General features: G+C 34.9%; 1 protein-coding gene across 16 annotated transcripts in view; it reads left to right on the top strand.

Annotated features, from left to right (window-relative positions):
- LOC145268317 (PAN2-PAN3 deadenylation complex subunit pan3-like) overlaps window positions 1-18,025 on the top strand; it is a 412,758-nt gene that overhangs the window by 59,876 nt on the left and 334,857 nt on the right. For 5 of the 16 annotated variants that reach the window (XM_080123796.1, XM_080123789.1, XM_080123783.1 and 2 more), the window contains exon 2: window positions 11,174-11,279. The exons of the other annotated variants lie outside the window; for them this stretch is intronic. The gene's annotated coding sequence lies outside the window, so the exon portion shown is untranslated. The remainder of the gene's footprint in view (window positions 1-11,173; window positions 11,280-18,025) is intronic. 16 annotated transcript variants of the gene reach the window in all.

An 18,025-nucleotide genomic window follows, 5' to 3' on the forward strand; every position in this document is an offset into this window, starting at 1 on the left:
ACTAGCGGAGGGTACCCGGCGATGCACGGGTGTTTTGAGGTACGTGTGGTTTTGGGTAAATTCAAACTCCGAGGGTCGGTGGGGGTTAAAATAAAATAAAAAAAAAAACAGTTTTGGTAGGTGAGTATGAGGATCGAACCCTTGAGGCAAAGTTAAAAATTAAAGTGTGAAAAAAAAAGAACGTGCGACGCTAACCATTGGGCCACCGCGACATAAAGCGGAACACGTTTACTCTGCTGCTTCTATTTGACCTAATTATTGAGGTCAAATAGAACAGTTAACTTGGGTTTGTTTACCCAACTTTGAATGGTTTTTTTCCCCAACATATGTTGGGGAGGGGGAAACCAGCTCCCCATTTTCCAGATTGATTAGCAATTGTCTGATATGAGAAGACTTTGTCCCCACATTGATCAAAGCTGATTGCTTCTGGACATTTCCCGGCGCAATGCCGAGAACAGTGTTAGCTTTGAATTAGTTTCGCTTTTTATACGAAAAAGCCCAATCAACACGCGAGAAGCCAAAGTAGCAGTAATTTTGTAAAAGTCGATGTAAATAAATTTATACGCTACGTGCTTTCCCAAATCCTAGATATTATTATCTAGGACCTATATAAACGTTGCCCGAGTGTTTGGAGGTGTGTGTGGTTGTTAATGAAAACCTAAGAATAAAAAAAAAGAAAACAGAAAAACGAACGTTAAAACTTATCTGAAAAATAAAGTGGGGGGAGGGGGGTACTCTGGCGATGGGGGTGAGGGTAATCAAAACAAAAAACACAAAGAAACTAATGTAAGGCAAACGAACGATGTTAAATGTAAAAATCGGAAAAACAAAAGAAAACAGAAAAACGAACGTTAAAACCAAAAAAAAACACGTGAAAAACGGCTTAAATAAGCCTGTTTCAATATTAAAATTTTAAAAAATCGGTAGGTACCCGGGGGGGGGGGTAATCAAAACATCGAAAAAAAACTAACATAAGGCAAATGAACGATGTTAAATGTTAAAATCGAAAAAAAAACAGAAAAACGAACGTTTAAAAAAAAAAAAAAACACATGAAAAATGGCTTAAATAAGCCTGTTTCGATATTAAAATTTTAAAAAAATTTGGTGGGTAGCCGGGTGTTTTTGTGTGTGTGGTAGAGGGTGGGGGGTGTTAATTAAAATCTAAGAATAAGCGAAGTAAAAAAACAAAACAGAAAAATGAACGTTACGTGAAAAATGGCTTAAATAACACTGGTTCAATATTTAAATTTAAAACATCGAAAAAAAAGATATCTCGCACCACGATTTGAACCCCAAACATTTAGATAATGAACCAACTGAGCTAACACGACGTACATGAAATTTGGTCAGTTCTTCAACTATTTAAAGTAAATCAGGTCATGATGTCATCTGACGCATGTGTAGAACCGGTCGTTGTCATGAGAGGACGGTTTTTATTGATTCCCCCACCCCCACCCCCCACACACACCTGTAGAAAATTGTCGATTTCGGGGTGAAAAAAAATGAACATTTTTTTTTTTTGCCAATTTTTCGATATTTTTCGTGCGAAGGATAGAGCTTCCAAGTTTGTGAATTTTTGTTCTGTCTGTCAAAAGTTTTTAGCGGACACACATACATTTACATATACACACACGCACGCATTCGCTTTTATATATATATATATATAGACTAGCGGGGGGTACCCGGCATTGCCCGGGTGTTTAGAGTTGTGTGTGTGTGATTTTGGGTAAATCAAAACTCCGGGAGGGGGGGGGTTAAAATAATAAAAAGTTTTGTAGGTGTGTGTGTATGGGAGGTCGGTAAGTAATAACCCTGTTTAAATATTATAAAAAAGACGATATTAAAAAAATTAGATAACCCCCCCCCCCCCCCAAAAAAAAAAAAACAGGAAGAAAATGGCATAAATAAACCTGTCAGATCGACCATGCAATCTTAAGATAACAACGCTGTGTATATGGGGGGGGGTAAATTAAAAGAAAAAAAAACGTTGCCCGAGTGTTTAAAGATGTAGAAAAAAAAAATAGTTTGGTCGGAATGCGGGATTGAACCCGGAAGCCTTGACACGGAGGTGGAAACAAAAGCCAACTATTTAACCGTCTCGGCCACAAGTGAGAGAAATTGATTAGCATGTTAAGTTAAGGATTATAAAGTGAGTGAAAGAGGTTTGATTGACAGGTAGCCACTAAATGAGGTCATCGCAGCAGCGTTACGATGACGTGGCAGTATTTTATTTACTGCGGGACAGCTTTTTGGGGTTTGTTTACTTTGTTTCAATGCGGGGCAGTTTTCGCTTCCCCAAGATGATGGTGAATAGCAATTGTCTGATTGCTTTCTGGACGTTCCGACGTGAAAGCCGAGAATAGGCAATGTTTCAATTAGTTTCACTTTATTTATACTTAAAAGTTGAACAAACAGGCGACACGGCGAAATAGCGCGGTTTTTATAAAAGCCAATGTAAATAAATCTAGACGCAATGTGCATTTGCAAATCCTCAATATTATGATTTAGACGGTATATAAAAAGTTTTAAGACATAGTAAGACGTGTGTGTGTGTGTGTGTGTGTCCGTGTCCCCCCCCCCCATCCCGTGCGATTGCCGGGAACAATTCTTAGCTTTTGAAGTAGTCTCGGTTTTATACAAAAAAGCTGAACGAACACAGGACGGCTGAAATAGCAAGAATTTTGTAAAAATCGATGTAAATAAATCTTCAATATTATTATCTAGGGGATATATAAATACTTTTAAGCGATAGTAAAAGGGACCATCGGACCCTCCGGGACCGTCGGCAAAAAAAAATCTTTTTGAGAAATACAGAAATGCGTGTGCCGCATTTGCTTTATATATATATATATATATATATATATATATATAATGACTAGCGGGAGGGTACCTAGCGTTGCCCGGGTGTTTGGAGTTGTGTGGTTTTGGGTAAATCAAAACACCCGGGTGTTTGTGTCGGGGAGGGGGGTGGTTAAAATAAAAGTGTTGGTGGTAGGTAAGTATGAGGACCGAACCTGAACCCTTGAGGTAAAGTTGGAAATTAAAATGTGAAAAAAATGTGCGACGTTAGCCACTGGGCCACCGCACCATACTAATGGAAACACGTTTGAACGTATTTAATTACTTAGAATTGGCAGGTGCACGTTTTAATGACTTAATGAGGTCAACTTTGACTGCGGGCCAGTATTTACTGCAGGGCAGCTTTTTTTATTTATTTTCTGTTTCCCCAGGATGTTGTGGGGGGAAACCAGCTCCCCATAAAAAGAGGATTGTTCAAATTGAATAGCAATTGTCTGATATAAGGAAAGTATTTCCACATTGATCAAATCTGATTGCTTTCGGACATTTCCGCCGATCGCGACCGGAAAAAATACAGCCAGAATTAGTGTCGCTTTTATAATGCGAAAAAGCTAATCCACATGTGGCGAGCGAAAACTGTCGAATATTTATCTTCCCAAAGTCGTGCAAATTAAATAGACAGGCGACCTCCATTGTTAACTCGTAGATATTATGATTTATATGTGATATAAAAAGTTTTAAGAAGTTGAGCTGACTGACCGTTTCTCGGAAAAAGCTTTTTACAGACATACACAAAAAGCGAACATACATACATATATACATACACACATTTTCGCTTTTATATTTATAAAAGATATATATATAGATAGATAGAAGATATGAGGGGAAAATGAATGTACACAATGGCAGAAACCCTACGAGATGGCCTTCATCCAGTCTCTAGTGGAATGGGGGTGTAAATGTACGGTAACATATAATGCTACTAAGACTTAGCTTCTTTCCTTTAACAATTACAAGACTTTGTCAACCACCTATTGCCATGATAAGTAGCACCCTGCTCATCACTCAAACTCCTCTGCTTGACATTCACAGGCGACACAAGTTGGAACAAATACATTGAGAACATGCAAAGACTGCTGCTGCAAGGAAGGTGGGCTCCCTCTATTTTTACTAGAAAATCTACTTGCACCAGAGAATATCTTATATCTTTACAAAACCGAAATTCACTCGTGCATGGACAATTGTTGCCGCTGGGCTAGTGCATCTACCACTAGTATCTCGCTCTTAGGATCCAAAAAAGAGTCTAAAATTTAAAAGGTCCTACATTATCGATCAAACTCAAACCACAATAATAAAAAAACACGCCATAATGTTGCATTCCTGTGCCTGTTTTGCAGAAATGTGCTCTGATAAACTCCTTGATGTACATACTCCTGACCAGCAGTAAAATCCCATCCCTCCACTATTGATGTTCCTGTCGAAAAAAGTCTTCTACTCTGATAGTTCCTTCTCTCGGTTTGGCAGACTTTTGAATTTCTTTCCTGCTTCCTTGATATCCATCCATCCATAGCCTTGAGCCCCTGGGGTGGGGGCATAGGCCATCTACAACTTTTGTAGCAGGGAGTTCTTTTTACAGAGCGAGAGTGCTGGCCCCACACCAAACCTTTCGAGAAGGTAAATACAGCGCCTAGCCTTCCCAAATGGTCACCCATCTGGTACTGGTCAGGTTCAATGTTGCTTAACTTCGGTGATCTGGCAAGAACCGGTGTGTCAACGTGATTGTGCCATACATGCTTCCATGTAATGTGAACAGACATCTTGGTACTCAACTCTCCATTCCCCTATGAGACATGATCCCACATAGTATCCCATCTATAATATAAATCTCACCTGCCTGTTTAAATGTATGTGTGTATATATATATATACTTGTTTATTGTTATATAAACATGCTCACATCCTGCTGCTAGGTTATTCATTGAACATTTGAATAGTCAAGTCGCTGCCTGATGATATCTGTTGTTTGATTGAAACAAGTGGCTGTTTGTAGCAGCGGGATGCGAGCATGTTTATATAACAATAAACAAGTATTATCAGCTCTTTTTATTGAGCACTATCTAACAACCTCGTTGAATTCACTAGTCTATTACTTTTGAATATAAAAAAAACCTAGAGTATATATATATATATATATATATATATATATATAGTCTTGCAGAGGCGATAGATTTTCATAAGATTGATATCATTTCGAAGCTCGACCTTTTGGCCGAAAAATTGGCCAAAAACATTAATTCCTTCACCCTCAACTGGGCACATTTTTTTTTTTTTACAGGGAGGGATTGCTTTATTCGCTGATATTTTTGAAAATGCTCCCCTCTTTTTGATTGACTAGCCTTAATTTAAATGTCACTTCTGGTTTGGCGATGGACGCAACAGCTAAGATACCATTTTCTTTTTTTTGCACGCCATTTTCCTCTTTTGCGGAATAGGTTCGAGCCTGCCTACCTACTACCACTTTTTTTTTTGCTTAACACACCCTCCAAACACCCGGGCAAGGCCTAAGTGGCTATATGCCTTGTTTAGGCTGAAAAAGAATTTCAGAAATAAATATATAAGAGTATAAAAACATTATATAGCAATGCGAAAAAAACCCCAAAAATAAACGGATGTCGAAGTGACATGACATATGAATAGACAAACAAACTAATGTTTTATAGATTTAATAAATTTCTAAATTTCGAGTTATTTTTCAAAAATAAATACAAATCAGTAAATATAGACTTACCGTTTGAAATAACCAGAATGGTGGATATAAATAAAAAAATAAATAAATGAAAAAAATATAAAAACTGGATATTTTTTTTTTTTGTCCATCTCTTTTTTTTTTTTTTTTTGTCCATTTTTTTTTTTTTTTTTTTTTTGTCCATTTTTTTTTTTTTTTTTTGTCCATTTTTTTTTTTTTTTTTTGTCCATCTTTTTTTTTTTTTTCTTTGTCCATCTTTTTTTTTTTTTCTTTGTCCATCTCTATTTTTTTTTCTTTGTCCATCTCTATTTTTTTTTCTTTGTCCATCTCTATTTTTTTTTCTTTGTCCATCTCTATTTTTTTTCTTTGTCCATCTCTATTTTTTTTTTCTTTGTCCATCTCTATTTTTTTTTTTCTTTTTTTTTTTTTTTTTTGTCCATATTTTTTTTATAACAATGACTGCAGACATTGCCTTTGCAATGATTTCTTAGCTTAAGCCATGAAATAACTGGGAGACATCACTTACATCTAGCCAGCCGGGTAACTCTTGTTTCCCTTATTTTTCCTTTAGTCCTCACATTCCATGAGCAATGTTTCTGATAAAGGGGGAGGTATTGCTGTTTTCCGGGTTAAAATCTATCCAGCTAATACTTATTTTTGATTCATGTTTGACCTAGATTTTTATTTCTCAAGTGACTTATCTGGAGCAATTTATAAAAAAAAAAAAAAAAAAATTTAATGGAAAACTTAGTCATGCTATAATAAATGAAAAGAAAAAAATTAAAGAAGAAAAAATATTTTCCTTACAGAAAATTAATAAGGTAATCTACAACATAATGTTTTTTCTTTTGAAGGAAAAGCCAAGAGAAACTCTAATTTTATATATCACACTAGCTCAGTGTGTGTGTGTGTGTGTGTGCTCGGTCATAGAATACGCTTAAATATGGCATTTTAATTTGTCCAGATTTTGTATATATTAGTATATATTAGTCGTGATTTCAAATGTAAATATATATATATATATATATATATATATATATATATATATATATATATATACCGAATTGCATGTTGTATCCACGTGTATTCCTTAGAAAGTATATATATATGAATAAAAAAGAATGCGAAAAGTATAAAAGCTTATAACTTTTCTTTATTCGTTTTTAATTGGTGACGTGCAGGAATACAAAATAATAATATTATGAAAAAAAAATTTTAAAAACTTTTTTCATAAGTACATAATTTTCGACCGATCCTTCAGTCTTCATCGGTATAGTCTATAGTTTTTGAAATTTTTTTTTTTATATTATTTTGTATTCCTGCACGTCACCACTTAAAAACGAATAAAGAAAAGTTATAAGCTTTTATACTTTTCGCATTCTTTTTTATTCATATATATATTTGAGTGCCATCAGCTGGAATCGAAACCGAAAGAAAAACTAGCATTGAAAGCTGGTGATGTTACCATTGTACCAAGGTGACACGCATATGAACTGATTAAAAAAAATAAACCAAGATGAATGTACAAAATGTATAACAATTTTTTTTCAGTTTTGACTCTTTAAAAGCTATTTTATCTGGCTAAAGACCCATAAAGGAATGGTCCATAAAAATCCGATCATTTGAAGCCCCTAGTGCCGGTCCGTGACTTTTAGTTCCGGAAGAGATAGATTTTGAAAATATGGAGACACGGACATAGTACCTTTTTATATATTAGATTAGAGACAAGATTATAAATAAGATGCATTTTTTGTGTGTCTTTTCCTTTATAAGTCTTCTGGGAATGGTGAGATTAATAGTAATGCCACGGAGACCAAGGGATAAGTAGCCACGATTAGCATGCACTCGCTGCAAGGAAAGTGGCTACATACGGGAGCAAAACCGGAACTGTCTGATTTTGAGACGATGTTCAAATGCACATGATCGTACAGATTAGAAGTCCAAAAGAATTAAATGTTTTTTGTTTGAGAGATTTTTTTGGGGATGTTACACAGCTAACGTGATTCATGTGCGTTTTGAACCATCGTTAGTATTTTGCTTTCTTTTCGCTTGCCGTTCTGTTTATCTGCCGGCTCTCATCACCACTCAATTGAAACGGAAACTGCTGCTACTAAGAAAAAACCCTTTTGTTGATGAAGAGAACAAAGATGGAAAAAAAAAAAATCTGGCACCAGAATGAAGCAGACATACGGCATTCATGTTGGCAAACCGGTCCACATTAGATCACCGAAGTTAAGCATTGTTGAGCCTGGTCAGTACCAGTTAGGAGTATCAGGTGCGGTATGTAGGAAGGTATTAACATTTCACTGCAAAAACTACAAAAATCGAACATCTTCCTTGGACAGGGAATATTAAATGCAAAAACAGTCCATAGTCGTAAGTATATCCCTGACCGTTACTTCCTAACACTTGGGGTGGGGTGGGGGGGCGTCGATAGTATCACGTAGTAAAACAAAACAACCAAACAAAATCTTAGGATCACACGAGTGGTCATTCCTGGCACTCCTCTGCAGCAGGTTAGTTACTTTCTCCTACCTGGCTGAATTGTCCGAACAACAGAGGTCTGAATCAGACATTATAGAATAACGGGTAAAAAAAAGGTTGGTCCCCACCAAAACTTTTCTCTCTCTCTCTCTCTCTCTCTCTCTGTTTCTCTCTCTCTCTCTGACCATCTATCTCTCTCTCTCTCTCTCTCTCTCTCTCTCTCTCTGACCATTTCTCTCTCTCTCTCTCTCTTTCTTGACACTTCATTCTTTGGTGAATGTCGCTGTCAAAATAATGAAGCAACTATAGTAAGAGCAGATATTCTGTGTATATGTTCTTAATCATCGTTTTGAAATGCCCATTTCAAAGTAATGTACCTTAGTCTTTACATGTTCACACTCGGGACCCATATGTTGTATGCAGACAATCACAAGGAAAGAATTCGACTCTCTTTATTTCCAGTTGAAATAGCAGACATTTATTTACAGGTACTTTCCAGAATAACACCTTGTCCCTTCTTCAAAAGTCTTTTCATACTCCAACGTACTTAACAAGGTTCCACAGTATCGAACATGTGGTACTGTCTTTGTCTGACCATGTTTAGAATGTGTCTTTCCCTGTCACTCTCTGGCCACATGTGTAATGCATCTATCTCTGTTCTCTTTAGCATCAAGGGTCCCCATGTCTTTCTTTTTTTCTTTTTTATATAATCTTTCCTTCTTCATTGCTGTGACGTCACACACGGGTCAGTCATATGCAACATGTACTGTACTATAGGAACCATAAAGGTGACTTTGTGACCGAGTTTGACTCGGCAGTAATTATCGCTTCCTACGCTGATAATCTCAAAAACATGAAATGCTATGTACATAGTAAAATAATTCTCCGTTTTAAAATGCTTAAAGTTGAGCCCTGTCTGGGGAATTAAGAAAAGGTGGTCAACTGAGCGACATACAACATTTTGACTTAGTCATAGAATGCTTACTCTGTTATGCTCTCATTTTTACATTTATAGATGTTAAATTCCCCCCCCCCTTTTTTTTTCTTGTGAAAATTGCTGGTAGCCTAAAGGTAATCTCACAGCCTATGGAGTCAGAGGTGACTTTGTGACTGGGTTCGAATCTCCTGACCAGCAGTAATTCTCACTTCCTACAGTGATAATTGTGAAAACCTGAAATACTAATGTCTATAGATATTAACATAAGTATTAATCTAATATGTAAAAGGCACTATGTCCGTCTGTCTCCATATTTTCAAACTCTATCTCTTCCGAAACTAAAAGTATCAGAGCAGCGCTAGGGGCCTCAAATGATTGGATTTTTTTATGGACCATTCTTTTATGGGTCTTTAGCTGGTTAAAAGTTTTTAAAGCGTAAAAAGGGGTAAAAAATTGAAAAGAAAATCGTTATACATTTTGTATATTCATCTTGATTTATTTTTAATCAGTTCATAGGCATGTCACGTTAATGCAGTGGTAACGTCACTAGCTTTGAATGCTACAGTTTGTATTTAACTGATGGCACCCAAATACTTTTTAGTTTTGAAATCACGGCTAATAATATATACGATATCTGGATGAATTAAAATACCGTATTTAAGTGTATTTTATGACAGGCCCTCCCTCCCCACTAGTATTTAATGTATGTTGGAGCTGATGTTCTGACCTCTTTCCTTTATTTTTTTTATTTTTCTTTCTCTCCCCCCCCCCCCAAAAAAAAAGTGTGTTCTGTTTGATTTTTTTTTTTTTTTTTTTTAAATGTGGAGGCAGGGTGGATGTGTACCTTTTGACATATATATTAGGATGAAGAGATGATGCTATTGAAAATCACTTTTGCTGATAATTTTTTTTCTTTTTTTTTATTTCTTATTTCATTCTACCTATTTATATAGTAGTGGGGGGGGGTATCCTCCTCCGACCTTGCCGGGTCATAAAATATGCTTATATTTAAATTCATGCAGATTTCATATTTATTATTACAGAGCCAATTCTCTATTGAAAATTATATTGTACCTAATATATATAGTACAGATTTCACGTTTTAAAAAATGACTTGGGTGCCATCAGCTAGAATCGAAACCAAAACATATTGCACTCCAGGCACATTTCCTACTGATGTAGCCATTGAGAGATAGGTAGGAAAGATCTAATATTAAATGACTTTAAGAAATGAATTGAATTTAGGCATGTGCATAAAAACGTCGAAATAAGTTGAAACAAACTGTTTGCTTTTCAACTTGCTGATATATTTCTGTACATGTTATTCATCCATCCATCCAAACAAAGATTTTGCTCATTATAAATAGCGCCATGACAACAGCATAATCTTTTTCCTTGTTTGATTCTAAGGTATATATCCATTGATATCTTGTTTTTATGTAGTGATGTGGTTCTCAGTTGATTAATTGTCTGTGTCGGATATATACTCGAGTCAAAACCATGAAAAGAATATGCTGTTGTCATAGACCTAATTATAAATCATCCTTGGTGTATGATTACTATTTCTTAATTTCAGTATTATGTGACCAGTAGTTTAAGAGTTTATCGGTTTAATATTTTCACACATACATACATCTACTGTTTTATTTATATAGATTTGATTGAGTATAATTAACTTTCCATTTGATCAGTTTTTAATCGGTATTGAACCACAAAGAGGTTCCATATTTCTATATATTTTTTTTCTGATACTTATATAATTTCACTTATAATAGCTCTACATATATATTGAGCACTTTTAAAAACTATTGGTTTTGAGTTTGATACAGTTGAACTTTTATGAATATATGTGTCTGTGTATATGCGTATGTGTGTTCTTTTTGCATTTTCTTTTTTTGGAGATTGTAATGCTGGGTATGGGTCAGCCAAACCAGCTGCCAACATTGCCCTACTTTTTATTGAAACCAACCGAGAGCTCTTTTCAGTATCCTTGTTGTTCCCTTAAGTGCAATTGTCTGGATCTCTTTTGCACTTGGTTCACCAGAAATAATAGTTAAGTAGGACTTCAGGTTCTTCTTCATAAGCCCTGTAGCACCTATAATATAATTGGTATGATTGATATCTCCCTAAGATTCCAGTTTTTTTTTTTTTTGTTTTTTTTCATATCATACCTGAGACCTTGATATTTGGTCTGTTTCTCCCTTTCAGCTCTGTTCAGACCTCCATCATTAGGGACACTCACTTCAACCAAGGTTGCAACTCTCTCTGACTTCTTCCATATAACTATGTCAGGTTTGACAGCAGCATTTTCAAGGTAGGTGGCTGTAGGGATACGTGGTCGTAATGTATCGTGTGGAGAGGGGGGGGGTTGCAGTTGTGCTCTCAATTAAATACATGTTCATAAACAACAAACTTGTCGCATGCAGTGAGACAGAATAACTGAAACTAACAAACAGAGATAAGTTTAAAGAGATGTTTTATTTTCTCGCGTGCGCCTGATGGAATAAAAATGTTATTGTGTGCGTTGAGGAGTGGAATTCAGTCCGTGTACGTATGCGTGTCTGACGGTAGAGCTAATGTCTCTTGAAGGAAAAGGCTGGAAAAGTGTTCATTTGCTAAAACTCTTACCGGGTTGATGTTGACTGGCGGGCGCGTTGTCTCCGTGTTTCGTTGCGAGGCTGAGTCCCAGAAGGAGCGAGAGAGAGGGAAGAATTATCCGGGCGTCTCCTTTTATATCTCTCCCAAGGGCAGACAACCAGGTCGCTTTTTGCAACACCTACCAGCTGGTTGGTGCAGTTATCGCTGGAAAGGAGCAGATAACTGCTACAATCGTATAGAAGTCATTTCCAACTGTTCTTTCAGGTTGATATTCCCAAGATTTGCTGCTACACTGGATTTTCAATTTTTTACAGGCCGTCCAGTGGAGATACTTACATACTCCATGTCTCGCTGTGTAGTAGCCATCCCCCAAAAGAACCTTTCAACTTGATACCAGATGACTCGCACTTTCCAATTCCGTGTGGTAAAATCTGCATTTTTTGTCATTACTGAAACCTGCCATCTTCTTGAATGCATTGGTTATCAATCTCTGGTCTTGAGCACCCATTATAACCCTTTCCTGATCATGGTGGAGGGCTCCCCTCTTGAGCCAGTCCAAGAAACCTTCTTTGTCTATGCATTTCTGAGAGAGTCCCCCCCCCCAAAAAAATACTTTGTATACTGATGTTGGTCCCATTCCTCTTTTGGAAGGTCTCTGTATATTTCTGCCGGTTCTTTCTTGCTATTTCTGTGGTAGGGTTGTTTAGTGTTTCAGCCTTGTGTGTGTGTGTGTGTGAGTCACACACACACACACACACACACACACAAAGACTGAATGAAAATAGGTTTAAGGCTCCTAGAATTGTCTGCAAAGACCCATGGTGTAACTGAGGAATTGTTTAGCAATAATCTGTTCTCCTGAGCATTTCGGTCCTGGATATGACCTTAAACTATATCCAGTGGTGAGGCCCCAGCTTGTGGGTTTTGTGGCGTGTGGAGCCACCCTTTAATTACCATTGCTCCCAGGTCCACTCTGACCCGGAGTGGTAATACCTGTTAGGGCCCAACTATGGGTTGAATAAAAACAAACGTGAAAACAACAAATATATTCTAATTAAAAAAAAGTTTTCTTCAAAATCTTTGGATTCGGCATTAAATAACCCGAAAAGGGTTGATATGTCGTAAAACAACCAACCAATCCTGAGCGTTTCAGGTTCAATACTCGGTTCAATGATGCTACGAATACAATTAAGATTTACTTGAGACTTTTACCTGCTCATAGCTGGTGGAACGAGAATAAACTACCCTTGTAGATTCCTATTCAAAATTCTGTACATATTTCCAGAGTTCAACAACATACGCCTGAACAAGGTCAGGGGTTACATCAATCAAAAAAAAAATTTTTTTTTAGATGACAGTAAGATTTGTGGAAGTTTGTTAGAATTTTGTTTATGGCTAACAGATATTTAATGAAATGTTTGAACATGCTGTCTACAGATTATATGTCATATATATATATATATAGAGAGAGAGAGAGACTATATATATATATAGAGAGAGAGAGAGACTATATATATATATATATATAGAGAGAGAGAGAGAGAGACTATATATATAGAGAGACTATATATATAGAGAGAGAGACTATATATATATATATAGAGAGAGAGACTATATATAGAGAGACTATATATATAGAGAGAGAGACTATATATATATATATAGAGAGAGAGACTATATATATAGAGAGAGACTCTATATATATAGAGAGAGACTATATATATATATAGAGAGAGAGACTATATATATATAGAGACTCTATATATATATATAGAGAGAGAGAGACTCTCTCTATATATATATATAGAGAGAGAGAGACTCTATATATATATATAGAGAGAGAGAGACTATATATAGAGAGAGAGAGACTATATATATATATAGAGAGAGAGAGACTATATATATATAGAGACTATATATATATAGAGAGAGAGACTCTATATATAGAGACTATATATATATATAGAGAGACTCTATATATATAGAGAGAGAGAGACTCTATATATATAGAGAGAGACTCTATATATATATAGAGAGAGAGACTCTCTCTCTCTCTCTATATATATATATATATAGAGAGAGAGAGAGAGAGAGAGACTCTCTCTATATATATATATAGAGAGAGAGACTATATATATATATATATATATAGAGAGAGAGAGAGACTCTCTCTATATATATATAGAGAGAGACTATATATATATATAGAGAGAGAGAGACTCTCTCTCTATATATATAGAGAGAGAGAGACTATATATATATATATATAGAGAGAGAGAGAGACTATATATATATATAGAGAGAGAGAGAGAGACTATATATATATATATATAGAGAGAGAGAGAGACTATATATATATATAGAGAGAGAGAGAGAGACTCTCTATATATATATAGAGAGAGAGACTCTCTATATATATATATAGAGAGAGACTATATATATATATATAGAGAGAGAGAGACTCTCTATATATATATAGAGAGAGAGACTCTATATATATATATATATATAGAGAGAGACTCTCTCTCTCTATATATATATATATATATATAGTCATCCACATGCGGTTGTATCACAACTCATCACTGCGGCTAGACTAGCACCTTTTTCCGGGGATTGAACCTAGAACCGTCACTGTTATAATGCTCAAACCGCTTTTCTTTGTTTACTAACAAAAAATGAACCTCACAGCCAATTAAGTAACGGGTGTGATCATTTACGACAGTACTCTTCCTAAGAGGTTGGGGGCTTAAAATATATATATATATATATATATTTTATTACCGTACACCTGTTTCTGTTACTGAATCGTATCAGCGATCCAGCAACTTTGTTAGACTTTAACAGAAGTGGTTATTATGATTTGGAAAGACAATATTAGAAGACTATAAAGGGGGGGGGCGTCTCAATTATGATCTGACAACAATTAAGTTTTAAGTTTTAAGATTTAATAATTAAATAAAAAACGTCGAACAGGGGTGAAGTTGAGTTTCAAGACTATAGCCATATATGACATGGATTTGGAGTATAGGGAGAGAGAGAGAGAGAAATGGAGAAAATCTGAGAGGTAAGTGCTGAATGAAAGGGAAATATGTCTGAAACAGGTGGGTAGTTATCACTATTAAAAAATTATATATATATATATAATATACTAGCATGGGTACCCCGCGTTGCCTGGGTGTTTGGAGGTGTGTTGAGCAAAAATAAAAAGTGATAGTAGGAAGGCAGGCTCGAACTCGTATCGCAAAGGAGGAAAAGAACGTGAAAAAAAGTGACGTCTTTGCTGTTACGACCACCGCCAAACTGGAAGTGACATAGGTTTAAATTAAGGCTAGACAATTGAAAAGAGGGGATGACTTTTGAAAATATCGTCGAAAAAAGCGACCCCTCCCTGTAGGAAAGTGTCCAGTTGAGGGTGAAGAAATTAATGTTTATAGCCAATTTTTTGGTATTTGTCGTCTGAACGGTCGAGCTTCAAAACGATGCTGAGCTTGTGAAAATTCGTCGCCTCTGTCGAAAGTTTTAGGCAGACATGCAGACATACATACATTTCTATATTGGTAGCTCAAATTTTCAACCCAAACAGATTAAAAAGCTTACCCTATCTCTGAATACCCTTTATGTAAAATTTCAAATGTTTAGACCAGAAATTGTCTGAGTAATTTGGTAGACCGCAGCGGTCAATTTTTTAACTTTAACTCCTATTATAACCCCTTAACATTTATTGTTTTGGGCTCAAATCAAGTTATTAAGTTAGATCCATGTCCAAGGAACCTATATCTAAAATTTCAAGTGTTTAGACCCCAAATTGACGGAGTTTGGTAGAGTTCTCAAAGGCCAAATTGTTGAATTTTGGCCCTTTAACAGCCAAATTTCTGTCCGAAAACTGATTGCAAAGATTTTCCCAAATCTCAGTACTCTCTATATCAAATTTTGAGTCTGTAGACTGAAAATTGACAGATATTGTGTAGGGAAATGTACACAGACACTTTCACTTATATATATATATATATATATATATATATATATATATATATATGAAATTTTTTATACCTATAGACACTAGTGTTTCATGCTTATGCAATCATCAGTGCAAGAAGTGATAATTACTGCTGGTCAGGAGATTCAGATTCAGTCAAAGCCAACCATGGCTTTGCGAGCTAATGTTTTTTCTCTTGGCCCCTGAGAATTAAAGAATGAAAGTGAATTTAGATACTTATGAAGCAGTGAAATCAAGCTGTCATAATTAATGGCCATGAGAGTATTCTATAAACAGGAAGTTTGGAATGATGCATGTATACTAGTTGACAGCTTTTTTTTTTTTCTCCATTTACTAAATAGGGCTCAACTTGCATTTTATTCAGTAGACTACAAAATTTAATTATATAATTAATACAAGGGGTGGTCTAAAAGTAATGTCTCCTATTTTCTATTCTGTCTGAATGAATTGGAAAGTATTGCAAATTGCATTATTATGCTAACTAAAATTATGCGTTCATGACCTGAAAGTTTCATTTCTCTGTTGTAGATATTGACGGTGTGATGCTTTAAGAAAGCAACCTCTGTCATGGACGTTTGTCAGAAGCTAAGTTGTCATTGAATTCCTGGTAAATGTGCATTGAGAATGGTGGTAACTATGTAGAAGAATATATTCTGGAGCACAAAAAGTTGCTCATATTGATGGTACTACTCTTGTCTTCACAACTCTTCAACTTTTTGAGTAAAAAAAAAAAAAAAAGGCTTTACTTTTGAAAGGCCCTCATATATATATATATATATATATATATATATATATATATATATAGAGCAATTCTTGTTTAGATGGGATAACTTATAGAATATTACTGCCAGTAATATTTTGTAAACCTACAATCTCACGTTTCCATAAAAACTGATTGTTAAATAAAAACTATTCTGAAGTATATATATATATATATATATATATATATATATATATATATATATATATCTCAATGAAATGTTTGGATTTTACCATTATTTAATATTCTACTGTTCATGTGAAATCATTTTGTTTCCCCATTTCCTCTGCTTCACTATTTTTTAACTTTTACCAAGTAAGATCTATGGCTTACTGGTTTCATTAAATACTTTGCAAGCAAAATCCGATTCTGCATTTTGCTAATTCCTACCCTATAATGAGAAGGAAAGTATTTCTTTTGAAACTCCGGATTAAGGACAATCCACTTAATTTGTGTCTCCTTTTGGAAATTTTTTTTTTTTTTTTTTTTTTTTTTTTTTAACTCTTAAAGTGTTTTTTAACATGTTTTATTAATTCTTTGTTCTTATATATAAATAATAGTGCTCAGGTGTGTGTGTGTGTCTGTATGTACAGCTCTTCTTCAGCCCAAACCTGGCATGATGATGGGCCCCATCTAGGGATGGTGCACACAAATTTTTTAAGATTACGGTCAAAGGTTAAAGTTGGGACTTTGCTAGTATTTTATATTTTAAAAATGTTTTTGATCAATACTAATCCTAAAAAGGTAAATGATTATTTCCCCTGGATTTAATTCTTTGTTTAGGTTTTCAATCCTGTCTGGACTTAACCCATTACTTGTTAGCATCCCATTAATGGGACGCTCAAAATAATATACATTTACACCTAAAAGTTTAATTTAATTCAGCCGCTAATGGGTTAATGTGAAATGGTTTATTGAAAACATCAGAGATAGATAAATAATCAGGACTATATAAGTATCCTATGCCCTATAAACATTTATTTGGATTATTTTGTTTTTTTGGTTTCTTTCCTTAATTTTTTGTCTTTCTAAACATTTCCAAAAACATGACTTTTAAACAAATTTTTTTTTATTTTGAAGAGGGCAGGGGTCAATGAGTTTTTATTGAGTTGACAATATTATCTGTGAGTTATAATTTTGTAACTTTTGTAACAAATTATTAATCGATAACATAGGCGTAGATCTTATTTAATGAAATATTAGTAGGGCAACCTGGTGTTGCCTGGAGCAAAAGTATAATATATTTTCTATTAAAACTTATTTTCTTTTTTTTTTTTTTTTTTCGTTTTTTTTTTTTTTTTCTTTTCTTTTTTTTTTTTTTTTTAAATCAAGAATTAATTCCATTAACCCAACACATTCCTAAAAAAAAAAATTCCATGTGTGTGTATGCTCAAAGAGAGAAATGGGTTGGGCAGAGAAGAAAGAGGGAAAACAAGGAAGAAGAAAAGAAACTGTGTGTCTGTGGAATTATCTTCTGTTTTCCTGCTTTCCAGCTGACTACAATATGGTTGTCTTCAAGTCTAACGTAAACAAGTTTTTGATGAACCGTTTCATATAAGTTAACAAATTTACCGAATTTCCATTATTAACGATTACTATATTTTTTTTTTTTTTTTTTTTTTTTTTTTTTTACAAAGGCATCACCACATTATCAAGGCCCAGAGGCCACTCAAGGATAAGGGTTAAAGAGTGTACAGTAGAA

The sequence above is a fragment of the Euprymna scolopes genome, chromosome 43, assembly GCF_053919585.1.
Source record: "Euprymna scolopes isolate OS-2025 chromosome 43, ASM5391958v1, whole genome shotgun sequence".
Classification (NCBI taxonomy): domain Eukaryota; kingdom Metazoa; phylum Mollusca; class Cephalopoda; order Sepiida; family Sepiolidae; genus Euprymna; species Euprymna scolopes.